This window comes from Pollachius pollachius, assembly GCF_949987615.1.
Source record: "Pollachius pollachius genome assembly, chromosome: 3".
Lineage (NCBI taxonomy): Eukaryota > Metazoa > Chordata > Actinopteri > Gadiformes > Gadidae > Pollachius > Pollachius pollachius.
In genome coordinates, this window is record NC_136936.1 from 18,242,168 (window position 1) to 18,257,383 (window position 15,216).

Genomic DNA, 15,216 nt, shown 5'->3' on the forward strand with positions numbered 1-15,216 from the left:
ATCATAAAAACAAGTGAATTAAGCCTGTGAGGCAACTTTTATCGCATAACCTAAAAAACAATTGAACCTTAAGCTGTACATTTATGGGCCTATATATATTTTCATTGAAGGGAATATCCTAAATTATTTTTATTTCATTTTATTTTTAAAAGACATTGGCCTTTTGTGCCCCTCTTAATTCAAATTTGTGTCTGACGGCGTTTTGGCAAGCGTAGTAAAAGTCAGCCACATCAGCAGATAATGTCTCCTGCTATGTCTTGACTTTCCCACTGCGTTGTTTCCAAAACAACGTAATGGACCGGAATCCTCTTCTGAAAGCTACAGATCCCTGCGGCTATGTGAGCGAATCAGACTGTTTTGCAGCTAGACACTGCCACTTTCTTCCTCTCTACCTCTGTTTTCCTGTCTTGTTCTCCATTATTTCCTAATCTCTCTCTCTCTCTCTCTCTCTCTCTCTCTCTCTGATCATCTCCCTCCCCCTCCAACTCTCCTGAGCTCTGTTTGGGAGATAAAGTATTGTCATTTTAGTATCACAGACTCCAATGCATTTTAAGGCCTTGAACTCACCTTAAACAGAGTTCAGTAGACAGGCTTACCAGAGGATAACAATGACTGATGACTCCCGGTAGGACCGAAGCCCATAGCGTCATCAATGAGGTTTGGAACATCATTGGTCAGGGACTGCATTCTCTCCTTAAACTGGACAGCAATCAGATATTAATGTGTGTTTTTTGTTAGTGCAGTCTACTTCAGTACAGGCATCTTCCCACGTTTCTGTATCTTGCAAATCTATCTCAAGAAATTCTAATTGACTAATATTAAGCATCACAAATAAAGGCAAAATCTCACCCTTTCCTAACACTTGTTTCCCGGAACCCAAAATGTTGTGAGATGTGCATTTTCATTATCATAAATAGAATCCCAGCTTAAAGTATTCATAAGATTTGCAATGCTCAATTATTCAACAAGTTCATGAATAAATCTTGTGCTAAAGATACGCTAAAAGGTGCTGAAATTGAGATGGCAAATGCAGTTCTGAACGCTGGATGCTTTCGAGGCATCACTTTAGGAGATGCATACAATATTTCCAACCAAAGATGAGTATGGCTACTTCCTGCCCCAGTAGTGTACATATTAGTACATATTACTCTCTGCCGCATACTGCCCAGTACTTAATGGGCAGAAGAGTGGGGGTGGGGGGATAGGGGGTGGTTCATCCAGCTAGCTTGATAAATAGCTTATCTGAAAAATTCACCTTTGCGAGTATTACCTTGAGATATATTTTACACATTTCGGTTGACGAATTCTTCCCCCCACCCGACCCATGATGTGATAAAGTTATGCAGTGTTATGGATCACTGAATCATGTTCCCTTCTGTTTCCCACACATGCACAACAAAGGACTCGGTTGGGAGCCCGGATCAGAAGCGGCAGCAGTGTGTTCTGACTTCCTCCGCAGACAGATGGGAGTTCTTTTGAAAATACTCACATGCAAGTCATAACAACGTGGCCTTGGTGGTATCAATAACGCACGGTCTTCCCATGCTCTCAGAATTGATCGAAAATGTTGTGCATTCTGCAAATCTGTCCTTGGGTGACCGTATCGCAGTCCCACGAATTGAACGGCGAGGTTCATGACAGGTTGAGGGCCAAGTCGTTTTAGATGCAATGGAACATTATAGAGGCAGTGGAACCCCTGAGCATCGTTATTTGAGATCATGATTCTGTAAAGTTTGTGGTTTCAGTCGACCTGGCAGAACAATGTCTGCGGAAAGCTCTCTGGAGTGATTGTGTGCATGGGACTTCTGTGAGGGCTTGCATGATGTGCATGCGTGCATTTGGTGTGTGCGCATGGGTATAGTGTCCGTGTGTGTGCGGGTCCACAGATACATCCATATACAATGGACCTGCCTTGGATCTATATGCATACAAACAGATAGTCTCGCTCAAATCTGTAGTCTTAGGAATATTTGCATGGGTGAATTGTCGTCATTTTTCACAAATGTATTTTGTTCCTAGGGTTCCTTCCGGTATTCTTAAGCAAGAGTTTAAGAATACCAGAGTAAGAGAGTGTCTGCATGGCTTGGAAAGGACATCATGTTTTAGAGAAATATACCTGACAAATGAAGTGAATTATTTAAACATGTAGAAATAGTGCTGTCGGGAAGATGGGAAATACTATAACATTTATTATTTAAACCAGTATGAATATTCCTACCGTACGTAGGCCTATACACATTACCAGGCTATCGAATAACGCCTACACACACACACACACACACACACACACACACACACACGGTGGTAATCGGGAGAGTCGTGAGAATTCCCGCTGGGCCGTTAATGTTTCGGAGCTGTCGGGCTGATTACTGTGGGATAACAATATTACGTTTATAAAAGTTCCTTGCAGCGCCATCCGGCAGCCTGAGCTGTGCGCCCGCAACCTCTCACTCACTCAACAAACTGTCAACGTCACAACCAAGTCGATTTTGTCTAGAGGGGAGTAACTGAGCGGCCCCTCCCAAAGTGGTACAGCCCAGGTGTGCTTTGAACTGCGATTGGTCAGAAAGACGTAACAGCTAATGACAACATTGAACTCTCGTGCAGCAGGCTCGAACAGAGTGACACACAAACACACACACACACTTTTAAGGAGCTTTTCACCCGCTCCGTATCCTTGCTTGCCCCAACAAGTTTGTGCGGCGTGCTTCTTGTTTTATAGCTAGCTAGATCCGGTATGGTGCTGTAGTTTTTCTAACGTGACTAGTTGTTGTTAGACAGCAGGTGAAAAAGCTACAACGTTTGTCAAGACAAAAGAGCGTTAATCGCGCGTTAAAAAAATCAACGCCGTTAAAATTGGTTTGCGTTAACGCCGTTAATAACGCGTTAAACTGACAGCACTAGTAGAAAGTTAAAAAAGTCGCCTGGGGGCTGGCTTGGTGTACAGTTAAGAACTACAAGTATCCTTTTCCGTTTCCTTATTTTTATTTAATCCGCACTGAGTTTTAAAAATGCAATTGCGGCTGTAGTAAATTGTTGTACGGAGATGAAACACATGTAAGGAGAATTCCAGTTCCCTGGATGAAAACATTACACAGGGGCCAGGAAGGAACATGATGGAGTGTTCCCTCCGACTCCATTACCCATAAGCTGATGGTATTTATAATCAAGTCTTCTCCTTGTTGCTTTTTTATAGAAGCTCAGACGTGCAATGTAGACATCTCACAAGTTAGGAAAGGTTGAGTATTATAAAGAATGTGTGGCTAGGCAAAATCAACCCATTTTCGAGGGAAAGGCTGAGATTTCAAACTGATACTAAAGATATACATACAGATATAAAGGCATTTCCAATTGTTAGTTCAAAATCTAAATTTCCTAATTTATTGATACTTTCAAATATGTACTTATTTTTGGTTATTTAGTTATCCTATTAACTTAATGCAGTGACCAATTGTTAATTGTACATGCCAACACAATTCATAATTCAAGCCATTTATCCAGGTCTAAGATCATAATGTGTGGAAGGTGGACAAACTCCATTATGGCAGCTCCTTCCAGATGCTCTTTCTCTGTGCTCTTTGTACCTGTGTCTTCCACTTCATTGTTGTAGTCTCTCTCCCTCATTGTGTGGAGCTGCCGGGTATACAGTAGCAGCATATGGCAGAAGGAGACGGTTTAAAGTCCATTTTTGCCGGCCACCTGTTCCATGCACACACATCTAATTGTTGACATAGATGGGTGAATTTCACACACAAACACAGTATTAATTAAAAATATGTACAATTTAAACATGAAGATGGAAAGTTTAGATTGAACTAAATGAACACATATGCCATACAGTCAGAGGACAGATTTTTGTATTTTTCATTTTTCTGAGACAAGACAGGTTTCATGTTAAAATCAAACCTGAGAAGACCACTGGTCAGGAGAATAAAAATGTAGATGATTTCTGTGTGGGCAAACACAGTCTATGCTTTCATACATTATTCAATGCTACCTCTTCACAATCGCTACTTTGTGTGTGTGTGTGTGTGTGTGTGTGTGTGTGTGTGTGTGTGTGTGTGTGTGTGTGTGTGAGTGTGTGTGTGTGTGTGTGTGTGTGTGTGTGTGTGTGTGTGTGTGTGAGTGTGTGTGTGTGTGTGTGTGTGTGTGTGTGTGAACACAGGAAAGCATATTGACAAACCTAAACTAAAAGCCAACAAACCCAAGGCGAATGCCGCAGTTTTCCATTAAAATCATTACAGACAGATTGCATTTTAAGACCGCTTTAATTTCAAATCACAAGTCACATGAGTGATTTACCAGTCCGATGCAAAGAATGATAACAAATGATTGCGAATTAGATGGGTTTCAGCGCATCACATTGAACACGAGTGCTTCACTCACAGAGAAACACAATCCTCACGAGCCACTGCATTTAACATCAGCGCACAACCACACTTGCCTGCCAGGTGTGTTGTTTTAATGCAGCGAGTTTGCCTTGATTTAATGGCATACCAATCAGCATGCTATAAAAAAACACAGGAGTCGTTATGCAGGAGCCAAACAGAAGAAATGTACAACATTGGCATACGTATGACCATATTCCACATCTCTCTTGTTCTGACCTCGGTGGCAGCTAAACATCTAACACGATGGCAGACATTATGCAAAGACACGCACACGCAGTCACGGCGATAACAACCCAAAGACACGCAAAACACGATTCCCCTTCCAGACGGGGGAAAAACGAGGCGGAGATCATCAGAGACAAAAAAAGAATTAAGGCCTTAAAGAATGACGACATGGGGAAAGAATTAGTGGAGGAATCTAGGCCAGCTACACATAACGACCTCCCATGACTCGGCATCAGTCACATGACTCCTCGGAGAGCCCCAGCTCTGGATCTGTCCTCCCTGCGCTGACTTGATGGACTTTCATGAAAGGAGGAAGTGGCTGCGGGCGTCTCATCTCGCCCACTGCCCCACTGGGCCACGGCAGCTTTCTAGATGTACTTCTGCACAAGTTAGCAATCAACTTCCAACAAGTTTCTTTTGATCGTTTTCCATGTAAGCATGAATCGTACAAAAATAGTATCTGAAGTTATTCTGTTTCTTTTTGGTTTTCGTTTGACAGTGAGGGTGGGTTTTTACAAAGGAAGAAAAGGATATTCTTTGGTGTGGATTGTGTTTGGAATATCTACTCTGATTTCGTCCTTCTAAGCCACTTCAGAGGCTCGTTTTGAACTAAGACAGCGGTGAAATGTAAAGTGACTTCAGCGTTACGACTCACGTAGCTTCCCAAACAGACACAGGCAACATTATATCTGTACAGTATCTCTAGATCCACAGTCAGGCACATGGACAGCGACAGCACATGACATTGATGTGTAGAGAGGACTTGTGCAGCAATATCCTCTCATGACATATATTAAGCACTTTGGACATTGCAGCACGAAGGAGGGTATGGAGACTCTAACACTTTAGTCAGCCCCATGGACAGAGACATAACATAAGAGTGAACAGGGACGCTAGCACTTTAGTTAGCCCCATGGACAGAGACATAACATAGGAGTGAACAGGGACTCTAGCACTTTAGTCAGCCCCATTGACAGAGACATCACATAGGAATGTATAGAGACGATGGCGCTACCGTCAGCACCACGGACAGAGACATCACATTGAGGTGTATAGGGATTCTAGCTCTGTAGTCAGCACCATGGACAGAGACATAGGATAGCCGTGTATAGAGGCTTTAGCTCTATAGTCAGCACCATGGACAGAAACATAGCATAGCCGTGTATAGAGGCTTTTGCTCTATAGTCAGCACCATGGACAGAGACATAGCATAGCCGTGTATAGAGGCTTTAGCTCCATAGTCAGCACCATGGACAGAGAGATAACATAGGAGTGTACCGAGACTCTAGCGCTATAGTCAGCACCATGGACAGAGACACGACGTACCATGGGATCATCACGGCGCTTCAGCCAGCAGCTCCCGGTGTCGGCACCATGGTCGGAGACAGAGGCTGCTGCAGAGCTTAACACTCGTCGCGCTACAATGCAGATGCAGCCCTGAAATGCATACTGATTTAGTCCTACTCACCGCAGTGTGCTACCAAGCAATCTCAATTCGAATTTACTGTCCCACACTAGTCGGAAGTCTTGCCGCCTGCCCGTGGATACTATAGATCACAGTATAGGCAGGTGTTATTTTGGCTGAAAATGTGCTTTGTACATGTAATAGGATTTATTTATTGTTTTTAAAAAATGGGAAGATCGTCCGATGGATATAATACGGATTAGAATATCGTCTTCAGCAAGGCAACAGAGAAAAAGCATTACTTATATCTTATATTATATCTTGCCAGTCAATAACCACAAAGAATGCTTCTCAATTCCACCACTCATTGATTCTCTTTCTGAGCCTTTATAACCATAACAGACCATAACAGTGTGGAGGGGCGACTCCTATACAACTAAATTAACAAGATAATTGCAACATTCCCGTCCAAACTCTTGCATGAAGGTCACTGAGAGGAGCCAGGCAGCCATCTTCATCTCAGTACTCATATAACACAAACCTAGGAAGCTGACATGGCCACGCTGGCACTCTGTTCTCTGTTCATCCACAACCCTCACGCAGCCCGGATGAACCTTGTTGAGTGTGTGCCAGTGAGAGAATCGCTCAAAAGCTCCAGTGCTAACTAGTGGCTTCACAAAGCTGAGTTGGACGTTAGGGAGCATCTGTGGTGCAGCAGTAACCATTACGCCACTGTATCACTTCCCCCAGTGTGCTAGGCAGCACACAGATGATGCCGCTGTCTGAGCTCCAGGAGAGCTCATGTTTGGCCCGTTGCTTTGGATGATTTTGTCTCTAATGTATATTTATAATGCTGGGGGGACTTTCATTTTTTTAACCTTGCAAGTTCCTGCACCTCTGTCCTTTTCTGCTTTGTACTCATCATTATTAGCACTCAAAAACAGCAGAAAGTCAGGCTTATTCAGTAATAATCAGAACTTTATTTTGGTCATTCTGCAGTTTAAAAACGTGATTCACACTCATAAAATGTATTGGCTTATATATTTAAAACCTGGGGGAAGTTGGTTTTGCCTCATAGAGGTTACCAAGAGTTCATGTCAGTCCTCTTTGCATAGTGCAGTGCAGATATTATACTCAGAGGGTGGGAGATTGTATTTGTGTTCAGGGATGCTGAAGCCATCATGGAAACGGTTCTTATTCGGTAATACTTAACTCTAAGCCCAGTGGATTGGCTTTTAAATAATCCACAAGCAAGTATATGCATAACAAAACACGCATACACTCACTTACAAAGTGGACAGCTAACGGGACTCAGACATTAACAGGAAATTCACCGGTACATGGTTGTTCTTCTTCCAACATGCTTGGCTTTTAGGCAGATAGGCTGAATGACAAATCTCTCTCTCTCTCACTCCACCCTCTCTCTCTCTCTCTCTCTCTCTCTCTCTCTCTCTCCTTCTTTCTCTCCGGCCCCCCCTCTCTCTCTCTCTGTCTCTTTCTCTCTCACTTTCTCTCCTTCTCTCTCATACCTAATAGGACAAGGACAGTTTGAGGAAAGTATTTCATCTCGCACCCTGACAAGTTGACTTTGACTAAATACGAGGCTAATGAATAAAACAAGCACACGCGCTGGTGAGGGATGATCGCCTGAGGCAGGAGGACAAGACGCCACGAGACAGGTATCGAAGCGGCCTGATCATACTGGTAAGTATCATCTAGCAGGTGATGGGGATTGTGTGTGTGTGGGGGTGTGTGAAGTTGAGAGTGTGTGTGGTGTGTGTGTGTGTGTGTGTCTGTGTGTGTGTCAAGGTGAAGAGTGTCTCTGTGGGGAAGTGTGTGTGTGTGTGTTGGGGGATATGGGGGTAGTGTGTGTGTTTGTGTGTGTGTGTGCAAGGGGATGGGGTGTGTGTTTGTGTGTGTGTGTGTGTGTGTGTGTGTGTGTGTGTGTGTGTGTTAGGGGGGGTTGCTATGGAGGTATTGTGATTAATGACCCATAAGAGCTGTTAGGATAATGAGAGGAACCAGCCACTGGATCCTTGTCACCCTGACATACACACACACACACACACACACACAAACACACACACACACACACACACACACACACACACAAACACACACACACACACACACCCACACACCCATACACACACACACACACACTCACCCTCTCTCTGGCACACGTTTTGCTTTCAGAGCGGGCGCGTGCTAGTGCGTGGACTGTTAATTGGACTTTGTTTCTTCCAGAGCTGAAACTCAATGCTACAAAACAAAACAGTCACTGGTTAATGGGACTATAGCGAGGGGTCAGCTGGACACGCAACACACACATCAGGCCAGAGATGAGGGATGTGGAGGACTGCAGGGATAGTGGATTGTCTTGCACATGAATCGTAATTTGGACCCTTCTCACTAAACACTGTGTCATCGGCAATCTGTTTGAGGCTGTTCCATTTTGCTGAATTATTCCTCATCCTCTGTTGGCCAGATCTGCTCCGCCCCATTGTTCAGCATACTTTATTCTTCATTACCAATGTACTGATTTTTCAACTGCAGCAAGCAGGTACTAGGAATGTTTACCTTTACTTAGTTTAGGCACAACAGGATAAAAAAGGCTCTGTTTTTTCAACAAGATTCCCATGGGGTGGTCAGCAAAACAGAAACGACCCTTTAAACAACGAGACTGTTCTGAATCGATTCGTTTTTTTGTGTTAGGATAGACATAACAGCCTATTTTCAAAAAGCTATTTATATGACACCTTGTCGAGACACATAGCCTTGCAAAAAGCACATCGCCCTGTCTAGTCTATTCTTTCAAGACGCCGTGTTTCAAAACCCTTTTCAGATGCCTCTGTCCGCCTGTGTCTACAGTCACATTTGTATGCGACGTGAGACTGAATTAAAAGTGTCCATGTGGCCGGAGCCACAAATCTACGCAATCAAAGCTGTCAGATAAAGGATAAGTTGATTTGACATGCCGCTCCACCGAGAACATCTTTTCTTAGAGCTGAAATTGCTTCTCTCTAAGTTATTCTCTTCCTCCAAGGAGCTTTTGTCTCGTCTCAGTCGAAATCTCTTCCCATCACTCTCTCAGTCTCTTTTCACATCTTTCCTCTCAGCTCTTTCCCTTCCTCCTCTTTCTCCCCTTGATGGACTGAGCTGACGGACTGAGCTGACCCCTGGCATGCGGGGTTAACAACTTCCAGAAGTCTCTCAGTTGACATGGTGATATCCCAATAGTACAGCCTTCATGCCCGGATACCTTTCATCGGTTTGGTTCCATCTTCTGTGCTGGTTGCTGGTCTTTCTATTGCTGTGAAATGAATACACTGCGCTGATTTGTTCAGGATGGGCACTTGACGATTTTTCATATTCAGAAGAAAGCATTTGCATTCCAGGTCGTAGCCAATGTGGACTTGGATTAACAGTATGAATAAAGCAGCAATCCTCTCAATCACAAATGATAAAGAACATATTGGATTAACATTTTGCCTACACTGTGGAACAACTGCCCTTTGTGTTTTGCATAGTTCCTACACGCATGACAGGATTTGATGACTTTCACTATGAAAATCAGACAGCCACTGTCTTTGACTAGCATATGTAGGGCTTCAATTATCATAATATCTCAATGCGAAGAATGGATGTTGGAGATTTAAATCTCATGAACCAAAGGGAAAGTTGTGTTATTTTTAGGTTATACTGGAGCTCCAAAGAGCATTTCCTAGAGGCAATCCCACTTTAACGTGACCCCTTGGCCTCAATCTTTTCCTGGCCATTGGCATATCTGTTGTGGTTTACGTCTGACAGTCCCTGTCAGAGTTTCCTATAAGGCTTTCAGCTCTCCTATATCCCTGCTTTCAATTCTCTCACTCCTACGCTCTGTTTCCCATCTCACATTGTCACTTTCTTCTCAGAATTTCGACTTGTTTTTTCATTTGAAATGCCATTTGAAATCGTAATATACATACATAAAAGGGCGTTAAACAAACCCTGAATGATTTATGTTAAGACTTATAAGAAAGACTTGAGAGTATACTTTATTTATCTGGTTAACAATGTGTTCACGGCCATTTTGAGCTGAAGGATAAAGTCGTTTCTCCATATTTCAGGAAATATGTCCGAATAGATTCACGTGGATCCATCAGTGTAATATAATCCCACAGTGTGGTCTCCCTACTGCGCTGCGGAGGGCGAAACGGCGTCGTGTCCAGGACAGTCTCAGAGACTCTGCGGCCGTCCTACTGTGCTGCTAATGACTCTTGGAGCTCCAGTTTCCCCTGCTGTTGCTCCATGTCCTGAATACAGCCGGCTTTGTCTATTTCTAGTGACGCCGCCCCAACGGCTTCCATCACACCCACCCAGGTTGATTACCTGAGACTCTGCCGAGGCCCTTTTGATTAATGAGAGTTTTGGTCTTGGCACACTTGTGGCGCTGCGCTCCGCCCCGTCGGCGCCATCTCGCCGGCGGTGCAAGCGAAGCAGGCGGCAGCAGCCCCAGAGTTCCTCAGCTCAAGCGCTCTGTTTCTATCTTATTCCCTCACCTCGGTTTCTGACTTCTTTTAATAAATTGCATGTTTACTGTGTCCTTTATCTACGCCTACCTCCCGGATTGGCTAATTCAGGTAGACAAAGGGGGGCAGGACATGCAAAGAGAGGGGAGACTTGGCTATTTGTAGAAGAAATCCCAAAATGACAGAATGAGTTTAAGTTAAATGAGGATGGAGTGTCTCAGAAGGCGTCTTCTCACCCTTTAACTTAATTCCAGAAGCCATCAAGCATCAAGAGTCAATAATGCATATTAACAATTCATTAGTGGTATATACTATGTTTTGTAATTGGCTGGATATAGGTGGAACACATTGAGGAAAGTTGTCAGTCAGGAGCAATAAGGCAGCGGACTATTACAACATGCAGCAGAATAGAGCATTACACAAAACATAAGAGAGAAGGTAGGAGGCACACGGGGGGGGCGAGAGAGAGAGAGAGAGAGAGAGAGAGAGAGAGAGAGAGAGAGAGAGAGAGAGAGAGAGAAAGACAGACAGACAGACAGACAGACCAAGAGAGGGTAATTACAGCATTACACAAAACATAAGAGAGAAGGTAGGAGGCACACGGGGGAGATGAGAGAGAGACAGAGAGAGAGAGAGAGAGAGAGAGAGAGAGAGACATAAAGACAGAAAGACAGAGAGAGGGAGAGACAGAGAGAGGGAGAGAGAGAGAGAGAGAGGGAGAGAGAGTAAATGACAAAATCTAAAAAGGAATGACTAAAACGAAAAAGTCAATAAAAACTAAACACTAAAATAAATTACATAAGAAAGAAGAAAAGAAAGAAAGCGAGGAAGATCGAAAGAAAGATGGCAAGAAGGCTGACATGATTCGGTTTGATTTAAGAAGGCTGTTTCAGTCTGGGATGCCTGCAACTGCTCACATCCAGTGCTGAATAACAAAATGGTCGGGAGAAGAAAGAGATGGAGATAAATAGATAGAGAGATAGCTGGATGAAGAGAGGGAGACAAACAGACAAAGGGATGGAGGGAGCGTGAGAGAGTAATGCAGGGTGCACTAGGGAACGTGGAGAGAGAGACAGAGTGGAGTTCGGGAGGTGGGCAGACACAGCTACAGCACATGTCTGTTATTGGCTGCTCTGTATACAACACTAGACAACCCAAATCAATTTTGCTCCGGCCAGGTAATGGATGTCCAAAGTGCTTTCTCAGAAAGAACATTATGCATTCATCTTGGACACCAGAGAGGTCTAATTGGCTGCTCTTGGGTCCCAGGCTGACCAACTCACCGCCCTCCCAGCAAATGGATTCCTGCCTTCTTCTTTTTTCGACCCTCCCTCTCCTTTTCAATTGTGTTCCTTCTCCAAAGGTTAGCGTATTGAACATCCCCGGCCGGCGTGCGCACAGGTGCAGGTCTCCCACGCGTTATTGCACACGCATGAACGCCCGTGTCCAATGGGTAGGACGCAAATGCAATGCACGCTGGGTGACCTCTAGATTCCAGATCAAACGGGTCAGGGGTACAACATGCGAACATGAATCAAGGCACGCTGATGGGGCCAGCGGTGTTTCAGACAGCCACAACCGGGGCAGCTTTTAAGACTCAATATAAGCACACCCCTAATGGAGTGCGATGCCAGCTGGCCGGGGCCCAGGCTGGGCACGGGGCAGCCAGGAAGTAGATGAGGGCCGGCGGTGGCTGGGCTGAGGGGAACGGCAGCCGACGTTGAATGAATTCCCCCTGTAAAGCTCAGGAAGGATGTTTCAACATAATGATTTTATTAGATTAAGCCTTCTCTGACCATCAAGGCCAAGTGACTGTGATTTCCCTTGCTGCTCTGACGCATCCCATGAATCTTGGCCACTACATCGCTGTCCTCCCCTGTGTTCATGCCAAGCCCTTTGTTACATGCATTGAGTGGTGCTGTAGAATAATAATAATCATAATTATTATTTGTATTATTATGATTACTATTATTACAATTGGTGCAAGCACAATATGAGCGTTATTATAATGTATTTTTATTGCTATTGTTTTGGGGGGTATTTTTATTGAGATCAATTGTATAATATTGATTATATTATTAGCATTAGCATTATCTCTTTTAGCATTAGCATAGCCTCTAACACGTAGCACAGGAGCTATAACATACTAAGCCCATTGAATCATGACCTTCAGCGCCCGGCACCCTTCCAATAGAGCAGTCAATCATGCCCAGAGACAGGGAAGGATGGGTTGGAAAGAGATGCGATCGCTCCTTTAGTGCGGGGAACTTCCTAACGTCAAGGTCCCATCTCACCACCCCCGCTGCTACCAAAGAAACCACAATGTGAATGCAAAGATGTCTAATGATCAAGTCCAAAGCAATCAATGAGCCACTGTAGACAAATAGTCACTTTTTAAGCTCATCAGGCCTGTTAAATACCAGGCCCGGGAAAGAACACCTAACCAAGGGTGTCGCCGCCTTGAAAGGTGATGGGGACATACGGGCTCAGAGGAAAACTCTTCTTTCAAGGGTCTTCATGCAATTTAAGGCAATGCAGTGGGGGATTGCTATGGGGTCGGAGTTACATGGCTTTCGTCCCCAGCGTCTCCAGTGTAAATTACACCTATGCATCAAATATATATATCAACTTGAGATGATGTGCCAGAGAGTGCACCAGTGCCTTTGCGGCTACACAAGTCCAGTCCGGTCTTTTTGAGGGTCTTCACGACTATCGTGAAGCCCCTCAGTCCAGTCCAGTCTTTCTGAGGGACTTCAGGGCTACAGTGAAGTTCCTCAGTCCAGTCCGGTCTTTCTGAGAAACTTCAGGGCTACAGTGAAGTCCCTCAGTCTTTCAGATCCTATTCCATCGTCTATTGCTTAGTATTATAACGGAAAATATTGGCAATTGACACACTAATGCCGAGTATATTACTGTGGATTTCAAACTGTCTGGACACATATGCACTATCACACGCGATCACGCGCAGGCACACACACAGACTCGGCAACCGCATGTGTGCGAGTGCACGCACGTAAGTGCACGCAATGTCACAGTGACTTTGAAAGCCATCTTTCAAACATTAGTGATCCACCAGAAGACTATTTGGCTGTGAGGATGTTTCTGCCTGCCCTCTGTTGAGCTATCATCCAGGCCAGTTGAAAGCACACAGAGGAAGGAAATGTCTGGGTATGACATGAGCCTGTGGCTGATTGTACTTAATATCATCAATTAGATTTAAAAGCAGCGCACAGGGGAGCTGGAGACAGTGTGTGTGTGAGTGTGAGTGTGAGTGTGTGTGTGTGAGAAAGAGAGAGAGAGAGAGAGAGAGAGAGAGAGAGAGAGCGACAGAGATAATAGAGAGAGAGAGATGATAGAGAATGAGATCAACTGTGATAAATGAGACAAAAGAGGAAAAGAGTGAGGGATGGAAAAGCACCGACAGAGGGGAAATGAAAGAAGTTGAAAAAGGAGGGGTTGAAAGCCGGGTTAGTAACCCGTGCCGATCTCAAACGGGGCTCCGATTACTAGACTCCTATGTGAAAAAAGAAAAAAAATCACGGCATAAAACACCACAGTGTCTGGACAGTTTAATAAAGTTAAAAGGTTTGTGCCGTGTTCAGCCCCGACCTAGCGGGCTGAAATATAAATACTCACGGCTGGCATGGCAGCCTTTGCGGACATTTATTAGGGCCATACAAGACAGCAGTGTGGGGGGGGGGGTTGACCGAGGGCGAAGCACGGAGAAGGATGATGTCCAGCGGTAGAAAATAAAAAATAAACGAGGCTAAGACATCAGGGAGCCAAATGCTGTGAGGGAGCCAAAGACGTCCCCGGTTGATTCAAATTAAAAAAAGACACTGCGACGGGATTCATCACCACCTCGTTATTAGCTTTATGGATTATTATAACTGCTTCGATCACACGTATTCCGTCGAGACTGCAGTATTTGGTTGACATGGCTTGTTTGTGTTGTTCAGCGAACCACGGCCACAACACTGTTCCTAACATTCTGAAGGTTATTGATGGCTCTCCAGCAATTATAGAATTGACATGCAACACACGCCTCGACTTGTTCATAAATCAGCCCTCGACAGCATTGCTGGTTTATGATCAAATGAAAGATTATGGCCACATTATAATGGGTTTGTTTAATAGGTTCCTTCTTATACAAGCTAAAGATCTTACCGTGCTTAAACAAAGCTTGCGCACCAGATTATGGATGAAATACATTAGAAAAATTAATTAAACAATGTTTAAAGACTTTGAACCTTTGCGATTACATAGTAAACATTTGGTTCCCCTACTGCATCAACCAAACATGCAAGGCATTCCAAGTCCATTAACTTTGAGGCATTTCTTAATAGCTAATTTACAAAAGCCTATTTCCCCATTGGCTTTGCCTAAGCAGACCCATTTGAAACGTTAAGAGGTTTAGCATGGGTGTCTCAGTCTGAAAGCTTTCCAACAATTATACTAGTGTCTTTCCTCATTCAATATAATGCAGTGGAGGCATTGTACATCTCCTTTGAGTCAGAACATGGCTAATATGATTCCATTATGCAGTAATACAATGCAGATCATAATTAAATGAACTAGTGAGCTATAATTATGGCAAGCATCCATTGGTTTAAAAAATAGTGGCATCATCAGTAATCATCCTTTCAACACATCCAGAAATGGCTACGCAATCCGGAAGGCA